This window comes from Dama dama, unplaced genomic scaffold, assembly GCF_033118175.1.
Source record: "Dama dama isolate Ldn47 unplaced genomic scaffold, ASM3311817v1 ptg000270l, whole genome shotgun sequence".
In the NCBI taxonomy this organism is placed as follows: domain Eukaryota; kingdom Metazoa; phylum Chordata; class Mammalia; order Artiodactyla; family Cervidae; genus Dama; species Dama dama.
In genome coordinates this window covers 245862-255512 of record NW_026871048.1, presented here as the reverse complement: position 1 = coordinate 255512, position 9651 = coordinate 245862, and the positions used below count along the sequence as shown (strand labels likewise).

Below are 9651 nucleotides of genomic sequence, written 5' to 3'. Positions count from 1 at the left end.
AAATGGAGGTGACACATTGAGGGTATCCTGTGGCACAGCCTTGGGCCTTCTGTGATGGTAAGAGGGGTGGACTCTGTGAGGTCCCCCTGTTGTGCAGTGGGAGGGCCTCTTGGGGCTCCCTTGTAGTGCTCAGCTTTCCCCTGACCAGCCTGATCCCTCACCTTTGGGAGCCTGCAGTGAAACTCGTCTGCCTACAATGCGGGAGACCAGGGTTTGATCCCTGGGTCGGGAAGATCCTCTGGAGAAGGAAATGGCAACCCACTCCAGTACTGTTGCCTGGAAAATCACATGGATGGAGGTGCCATGTAGGCTACAGTCCACGGGGTCGCAAACAGTCAGACATGACTGAGCAACTTCACTTCACTTCACTTCAGTGAAACTCAGATCAAGACCCGAGTCTGAACAGAAATGGTGGTGGGGCCCCACATGCAGCCGCACCTGCCCAGGGCCTCCTACGGGTCTTAAGCTGGTGAGATGCTCGGTCATCAACTCCTCCTAACATCCTGCCTGGCCTCCCAGCACGGACCACGGAGGTGGGAGTCTGCTCAGTCCTCCCTCGGGGTTAGGAAGTCCAGCTTCTGCCTTCTGCCCGAAAAACCTCACCTCCCGAGGTCCCTAAGTCAGCGATCAAAAAACTGCTCGCCCTGCACACCCAGTTCTAGAGCTTCCAAGAGTCCCCACAAGGGCCAGGATCCCTGCCTCCCTGTTGGGGTCTAACCCCCTCAGTCCATCCTTGCATGGAGCCTGAACTCCAGGCAGGACCAGGGACTGTCCCATGCACCATTTTGAGACCTCGCCTCTTTCACGAGGTCCCCAGGCTCTCTGAGACCCTCATGTGAGGAAGGCAGACATGCCTAGAGTGCTCTTCTCACCCCAAGGTCTTCCAGATGACTACAGGGACAGGAATCTGTGGGGTTCCATCAGTCCTCAAGCAGGGTCCCCTCAGTCCTCCTTCAGGCACCTCACCTTGCCTCCGGGCAGGACCTGGGATTCTCGGCTCTCCCCAGCTGAAGCCCGGCTCCTTATACCAGGGCCCCGGTCTCTCCAAGACTCGGATGTCAGGAATTCAGCACATGCCTATTGCATGCATCCTACCCCCATGGTCACCCTGGACTGACAACAGAAACTGGCTTCTCTGAGGACTCCTCTGACTTGGGTCCAGGGTCCCCTCAGTCCTCCGTCAGGGTCCTTAACTTGAAACTTGGAGGAACTGGGCTTCTTCCCTCTGCTCACCTGAGGCCACACCCCCTATCATGGGTCCCCAGTTTCTCTGAGACCTGGATGTCAGGAAAGGTGGGCATTCCCGGGTTCGCCAGGGCTCAAGATGAGGTCCCTGAGGGAGGATATAAGGAACCCCACAGATCCCTGACCCTGCTGTCAGCCCTGGTCGACTCTTGTGGTGGGATGAGCACTTGGCAGCCTGTTTTGACTTCCACATCCATGTCTCAGAGACATTAGGCAAATGTGAGAAGGGGCAGGGCCTCAGATGGGCAGAGGGGAAGATCTTAGTTCTTTTGAGAGTCAAGGTGAAGACACTGAGGGGACCTTGGACCCAAGAGCAGAGTGGGCTCTGGGAAGACATAGGGCAGATGAACACATGCTGCATTTCCTGACATCCAGGTGTCAGAGAGACTGGGGACCTGGTATAGGGGGCTGACTTCCCATCTTCCTTGTCTCTGAGAGACTGGTGTACCGGTGTAAGGGCTGGGGCCTTAGTAGGGGACGGGAGAGAATCCAAAGTCCTACCCAGAGACAAGATGAGGTCCTTGAGGAGGACTGACAGGACCCTGAGAGAGGACTGATGGAACCCCACAGATCCCCACCCCTGTCAGCATCCCTGGGAGCCCCTGGGGTGAGAAGAGCACACTAGGCCTGTGCTGACTTCCTGACATCCGGGTCTGTGAGAGACTGGGGACCTGGTATGAAGAGCAAGGACTCAGGCGGGGAGAGGACAAGGGCCAGGGGAGTCAGCTCTTCCCATCAGGTGACCAAAGTATTGGAGCTTCAGCTTTAGCATCAGTCCTTTCAATGGATATTCAGGGTTGATTTCCTCTAGGATTGACTGGCTTGGTCTCCTTGCTGTCCAAGGGACTTTCAAGAGACTTCGCAGCACCACAGTAGTACTATTTTGTACACAGTAGTATGTATCTGTTAATCCCAAACTCCTAATTTATCCCTTCCCCTGCTTTTCCCCTTTGGTAACCATAAGCTGTTCTCTGAGTCTGTTTCTGCTTTGTAAATAATTTCATTTGTATCATCCTTTTTTCCACATAAAAGTGATATCACAGATTATTTGTCTTTCTCTTTCTGACTTACTTCACTTAATACGATAATCTTTAGGTCCATCCATGTTGCCACAGATGGTATTACTTCGTTATTTTTCATGGCTGAGAAGTATTCCTCTGTGTGTGTGTGTGTGTGTGTGTGTGTGTGTGTGTGTGTGTGTGTGTGTGTGTACCACATCTTCTTTATCCAGTCATCTGTTGATGGACATTTAGGATGTTTCCATATCTTGCCTGTTGTAGATAGTGTTGCAATGAATATTGGGGTGCATGTATCTTTTCATATTAGAGTTTTGCCTTTTCCAGGTATATAGTCAGGAGTGGGATTGCTAGATCATATGGTAGTTCTGTTTGTTGTTGCTTAATGATCCTCCATACTGTTCTTCATGTTGACTGTTCCGATTTATGTTTCCACCAACAGTGTACAAGTGTTCCCTTTTCTCTGCACACTCTCCAGCATTTATTCTTCATAGGTTTTATTGATGATGGCCTTTCTGACCAGTATAAGGTGATACTTCATTGGAGTTTTGATTTGAATTTGTCTAATAATTAAGAATGTTGAGCATCTTTTCAAGTGCCTCTTGGCCATCTGTGTCCTCTTTGGATAAAGGGTCTTCTTTGGAGAACGGCTTTTGTGACAGGGTCACACAGGCTGGGTGGCTCAACCTGTGAACTGTGTTGGTTCAGGAGGCTAGGAGCCAAGGTTGAGGTGTCAGCTGACTTTGGCTCTCATGAGGGCTGTGGGGAGAGTCTGTCCCATCTCTACCACCTCACTTCCAGGTCATTGCTGGCCATGGTGGGTGCGTCTGGGCTTGGAGAGCTCTGCCTTCCTCTTCACCTGGAGTTCTCCTGTGTGCCTGCCTGTCTGTCTGTAAATGTGTCCTTCATATGGGGCCAGGCATCCTGTAAGAAGAGGGTCCATCATAATGGGCTCAGGTGACCTCCATCAGCTCTGTGAAGACCTTTCTTTTGTCTGTAGTGTCACACTGAGGTACTTGCAATTGAGATTCCAGCACCTGACTCTGAGGGGCATGATGTGTCTCCTCATACCCTACAAAGGCTTTGAGGGAGGAAGACACTGGAATGTTACAAGTATGGAAGGATGACCTTCATGGCTACTGGTGGTGAATCCAGAGGTGAGGAGAGCAGGCCACCAGGGTAGGAACCAGAACTCACGGGACCTCATGGACCTATGATAACTGTGGCTCTGCTGTGTTCAGTGAAGGAAAGGCCTGGGAGGCCCTGGGCTGGGTTCCTCTGGGACCTTGTCCTCGTCCTCACAGCCATGTGGAAACAGAGGCTCCCTCGGAGGTGCTGAGACCATGCTGAGGTTCAGGCCTGTGGCTCTGCTTCTCTGACTCCAACCCCCTCCAGTAAACAGGGACTCCTCTCCAGGTAAAAGAAAAGAAGGGAGATTGGAGGTGTGGTCAGGCCCCCTGCAGTCATGGGCTATCTTTCTATCTCTCAGCATCTCCCCAGCCATGGAATGAGGTGATAGTAACCTAGCAGATTATTTGAGGTTTGAATTCTGTGACCCCTGTGTGGTGCTGTCCCAGGCCCTGGTGATGACACAGAGTGTGCCCGTCCCAGTAGTCCCTGAACTCCTTTGTTCTTTCTCGAGTTTCTGGGTGAGAGCTGTGGCATCAGCTGGCAGTGGAGGCCAGGGTGTGTGAAGGGTTTGGAGGAAGGTGGCTCCCAAAGGCATGGGGAAGACACCTTGGCAGGGCCGTCTGAGGTCCAGGGCAGCCCCAGGGCCAAGGCCAGATTGGTTAGCATGGAACTGCCCTCAGTAGCCCTGGGCTGAGATGGGGGATCTGCAGAGCATGGGCAGGGATGGGGCCGGGAGCCGAGGGGTGGGGTGGTGGCCTGGGTGGGGGAAGTCAAGCCCAGGACAGTGCCTGTCTGTGCTGGGAGAGGACCAGAGCCCAGCCTCTGGGCTGTGAAGCCAGGGACTTGCCCTCCCTCCTCAATGCTCCCAGTGTTTTGGGGCCCTCTGTCTTGGAACTCACCACGTGCCTCTCTCCTGCTATCTCGTCCTCCTTCCTGACCTCCCCACCATCTCCATGTGATGGATGTGTCCTCTGGGTCACCATCCACCTGTCAGCAGACCATGTGGAGACAGATGGAAGGAGTCAGCCCTCTCTGACCACCACCCCCCATTTTGTGTCAGCAGGCTTGGAGGAAGCTCAGGTTCATAGGGCTGAGGTCCAGCCCAGGGCTGTGAGCTTGGAGACTGCTGTATCAAGCTCCAGACCTTTGTGGTTCTGTATATGTGCAGCAACAAGAGGCCCTGGGAGCCCTGGGAGCCCTGGGAGATGAAGTTTAGCTGTCTGTCCTTCTGACAGCATTTTGCAGGTTTCGTCTTAAAGAGTGTCAAGACCCTGGAGATACAATGGTGGCCCATGCTATCTGGACCCGGCACTGTACCCTGGCTGTCCACATGGTGCACCGGGGACTGGGAGTACGTGGCCTGGTGGGAGCTGCTGAAGAAGAGGTTGGGGGTGAGCCCCGCCCAGATCCAGGCCTTGCTATGGGATGGGGACAAGTTTGGCTGCACAGTGATTGTGGGCAAGTGATGCCCTGCCCTGCACTGCCTGCATGGCCCCCCGGTGCTGCCCTGGATCTCAGCCAGGTTGTGATCATTTGTTTTCTGTTGAACCAGTTGGTGGGGTGTAGGGGGGACTGAGGGTTCTTCAGAGGGACAGAGAGGGTGCCTGGGCTGGGAGATGGTGGCTGGGTTCCCTGACCACCACTCTGGGCCTCAGTCCCCATTTGTGCTCTGAGGCAGAGGCACATCCAGGTCTGTACGTGGCACTTGCCTCTGTGTGTGTGTGTGTGTCCCCACATGTGTGTGTGTGTCCCCACGTGTGTGTGTCCCCACGTGTGTGTGTGTGTGTCCCCACATGTGTGTGTGTGTGTCCCCACGTGTGTGTGTCCCCACATGTGTGTGTGTCCCCACATGTGTGTGTGTCCCCACGTGTGTGTGTGTGTCCCCATGTGTGTGTGTGTCCCCACATGTGTGTGTGTGTCCCCACGTGTGTGTGTGTGTCCCCATGTGTGTGTGTGTCCCCACATGTGTGTGTGTCCCCACGTGTGTGTGTGTGTCCCCACGTGTGTGTGTGTGTGTCCCCACGTGTGTGTGTCCCCACGTGTGTGTGTGTGTCCCCACGTGTGTGTGTATGTGTGTCCCCACGTGTGTGTGCCCAGCAGAGACCATGAGAGGCAGCACAGCACCCAGCCTGGGAACCCAGGCAGTTCCACCCCCACTGCCTGCGGCCGGGCCTGAGCAAGTCCCCTGACTCCCCAGCGGTGAGGCCCCACAGCAACACCTGTCTGCTGGCAAAACGTTTGGGGACCTGATGTTCACAGGCTCCCCACCGGGGCCCTCCTGCTCTGTCCCTGCGGCCTTCAGTGGGCAGACTGAGAGCTCCCCGTGGCCTGGTGGGTTCCTGGAGCACCAGGCCTCTCCATTTCATTTTGCTCCCTCCCTCGCTTGGTCTTGCCCTGAATTCCCTTTGCCAAGGTGAGCCAGTCTGAATTGCTCAGCCAGAGGACCCAATTCACCTCGCGTCCCCTCCATGATACGGTCTTCGTCTCTAGGAGGCACGGCTTTGAATGACCCTGTTCTCTTTCTGTCTCCTGTCTTTGCACACAGGTCTTGCGGACACTGGGGACACTTTGCTATGCCCAGAAAACCTAGGTCCCGACGAGGTGGAAGAGCTGGAGATTCAAGCCCTGCTACCCGACCTGCGACAGAAGTAAATGACTGTGCTCGCCAAATCCCGCTGGCTGTTGCAGGCCTTGCCAGGGAGGGGTGGGAGGGACATCTTCCAGGTGGACATCCCCTAGCACCTGAACCCCTTTGGGCAGGAGTCCTGTCCAGACTGAGCTCTCAAAAGGGAGGTGACTGAGAGATCAGCACATGGTGACACCCTGAGTTCCCACCCCACCCTGGACATGTGCATCTGGTTGTGTTTGAATCAGTCATGCCCTGTGGTGCCCACTTGGTGTGGGGCCCGGGGCAGGGACTCCCCTCATGTGGTGCTGCTCTGGACTCAGTGAGAGTTTCTGGGCCTTTGACCTTTACAGAATGCTAGTGTTGCCACTAACTTTGGCTCTGCTGGATCTGGGTGGTTGAGAGAAACGTGTTGTTAGGAAATCGGCTAGTGTTTTCCCCTCTCTGTTCTGGTCCAAACAGTGCCCAGGGAGTAATGGGGGAAGGCTGGGGGCAGGCTGAGCATAAGCAGACAGCGAGGCCTCGGGCTGGTAGAGAGGCCCGCAGGCCCAGAAACAGGCCGCAGTGTGTCCTTGCAGGTGACCCTTGCCCTGCTGTAAACTGTCTTGTGAGCCAAGACAAGGCCTGCATGTTGGACACGCTGCCTGTACGCATCACATCCAAACACAGGCTCGTCAATACAGCTGTGAGGGAAGAGCAAGAAGGGCTGGTGTTCACCTTGTGGGAACCTTGTACTTATCTTTGGGTTTGGGGTCATGCGTTTGCAAGGCTCTTGGTGGGTGGGGTGAGTGACCCTATTTTCTGCTGAGCATCTTAGGGAGGGCCATGGATCGAGAGTTGGAGATGCTCAGCTGCTGATCAGAAACTTGTGGTATCATCGGGGGATCCTTGAGGAGCACCTTCCACTTCAGGATGCATGACTCATGGAAAGTGACACCCCCACTGTCAGGAACCAAGGTCCAAGAACAAGCCCATCCTGTGCTGGCCTCTGCACTCAACTCAGCAACCACACTCTTGGCTGAGAGTGTGAAATGTTGCTGCTTCAGAAAAAAGGGACCATGGGGACCAGACCGAAGCCTGCCTGGGGCATGGGCTTGCAGCCTCTCTGGGCTCATCCTGTGCAGTGTGAATCACATGGACAAATATAAAGAACACAGACTCGCAGTTCTCATTTGATACTTTACTCCCACAGAGTTTCACTTTAATTTATTAGAACATAAATCGATTTTTTTATTACAAGAGAGTGATTTTGAGTGTCCCTAGGGATCTGGAAGCTCAGGAATTTTGTTTGTGCTTGAGTTGCTCATGGAGGGCACCCTTGTAATCTGAGGACTCTTCCTGCTACTCCTCCGCCTCAGAGGCCTCATCTGGGGCCATGACTGAAAGGGCTGCCATCATGGTGGAGTAAAAGGTCTTGTACACAGCCATCACCAAATTGTAACTTGGGTACTCCGGGGGGCTGTCGGTCAGTTCCCCTGCTCCCTCCCTTCCAGCAGTAGGCAGGGGTACAGACGTGGCATTGCTGGACATGCCCTCATCACTGGGGCCACCCTGCTCACTGGGGAGATGGTTTCCCCTGGCCCACCTGGCTTGATTGCACACAGATCAAAGGCCAGAGAACAGAAATGAGTGCAGGCTGGGGGTTTCTGGGGTTCCATTCTGGGCGTTCTTGTCCGTCTCTTGGGTGAACTCATGATGGAATCGAGGAGAGCATCTGGTCTCCACTTCTCACTTCTTTCTCTTTGGGGTGGTTGTTGCGCTGGTGGTGGTGGTGACCTTTCCTCCAAATGTTCTGCAGGAGGAGAGACTTGTCTCTCTGAAAGTTGAAGTTGCGATAGATCTGAAAGGAAACGAATCACTTTAGACAGCAAGGGCGAGAAGAGCCTTCCTCACCACCCTCCTCCCTACCACCATCCTGGCCATGCCTAAGTATGGAGACAAGGTCTCTTCATTCCTGGCAGGTTATGAAGCCCTAGCACGCTGCTCCCTAGAGCTCCCCTGGGGCCAGCCTCACTTAAGGTGTTACTGGTGGTCCCTGGCATCAAGTGGCCCTGCAGGGTCTGGAGTCACCCCTGTGGATCCTGTCTAAGGGGGGTGGTGGAACATGACAGACCCTGCTTCCTCCTCTTTCCTTAACTACCCTCTCATGATAACAATGTTCTTCTGGGAAATGAAACCTGTCCAGCACTCAGCTCATCTAGTCTAGTCTCCCCAGGAGGGCTTTCTACCTTACCATCAGCTTCTTCTTCCCTGCAGAGCACCTCGAAGGGCAGATTTTACTGAACCCATACAGGTTCACTTCACGGATGAAGCTCTTGATGCTGTCTGTCTTGAAGATCTGGTCTGCGCCCCTGAGCTGGAGGACCGCCGTCTGGAAGAGATTTGCCTCAATGACCACAGTGTCTCCCTTGTCGCTGCAGTGCACAGAGGTGAAGGCCGCATCCTCCATGATCATCCAGAGCTTCCTGGGGAAGGACAGCCCAAGGATGGTGTTGTTATCTTCCTTGTTGACCATTTCTGGGTTGGGGCCCTGTGGGGTCAGGTATACTTGGGAGCCCGGATCTGGGCTCTCGGGTTGGTCACCCTGCTTCTCCAAAGCCTCCCTTGAATCCACGTTTGGAACCGGGGAGTAATCATGGGGGTCCACTGCTGTGGGCTCCCTGTCAGTTGATGGGGCCAGCAGGGCTGCCCATGCCTCCTGAGAACTCTGACTAGCCATGGAGTCAGTTTAGCTCAGGAGCATTCTCTACCCAAGCGTTGAATGCTCAGGGCAGAAGGGCCTCAGACCAGGGTTGGGGTGCCCCAAAAAAGCTCTCTGGAGAGTCTAGAATCTGGGTCATGGGACAGGCAGCCAATTAAGTGGTCAGCTTCCTTAATTGTTTCATGATGTCACAGAGGTGATGTGGAGAGGCAGCCTTGGCCCAGTGTGGGGGAGGCAGTCTGGGGACAGAGATGGGATCCCCAGCTTGTCTCTTGTCTGAAAGCACAGAAGCGTAGGTTTCAGGTTGCCTACAAAGGCTCCCATCTGCTGCCAGTTGCCTTGTTTCAGGGGGCCAGGCCCTGGATGGGTTGTCAAATGTTCCCCTGTCTCCACTCCCCTCACTAGCAACATGCAGGCTTGTGGCTGGCTTCTGCTGAAGGGCTAGGCCCTGGCAAGTCCTAGGTCTGCTACCACCAAGAGAGATCCCAGGGGTCAGATGGGCCCCTGGTGACTGTCCCTCCCAGAAGATGGGGTCCATAGTGGGCTGATTAGCTCTGCCTGAGTTGATGCCCCCCTCCCATCCTTTTCCCCTTCTGCCTTTGTTGTCTTCTGGCTGGTGCTGCTGGCTGGTTGGTCCCACTCAGTTGGCCCCAAAGTCAGATTCCTGTTGTCCTGCCCCCACCGCCCCCCAGGTCGAGCTCTCCCCACAGGAGGGCTGTGGTTGAGCACAGTGGAGCGACCTCATATTCCACTTGACTGTTCCCAAGCACCTGAGACATAGATTCCCCAGGATGTCATGTGGGAGGGCAAAGCCAGGTGCTCCACTGAGCTTACAGCCTCCCGCATTCTGCCCACCCCCAGGCGTCATCCCACTGCAGATCACACGCTGTTGCCTTTAGTTTCCAAGTTTTCCATAAACACCACTCTGGTGG

The 9651-nt window shown here is 54.7% G+C and overlaps 2 pseudogenes; one reads left to right on the top strand and one right to left on the bottom strand.

The window, feature by feature from the left end:
• The first annotated feature begins 4597 nt into the window (after nucleotides 1-4597).
• Nucleotides 4598-6170, top strand: LOC133053776 (EOLA-like protein; annotated as a pseudogene).
• A 1123-nt stretch (nucleotides 6171-7293) lies between these two features.
• Nucleotides 7294-8737, bottom strand: LOC133053775 (heat shock transcription factor, X-linked member 3-like; annotated as a pseudogene).
• Nucleotides 8738-9651: the final 914 nt, after the last annotated feature.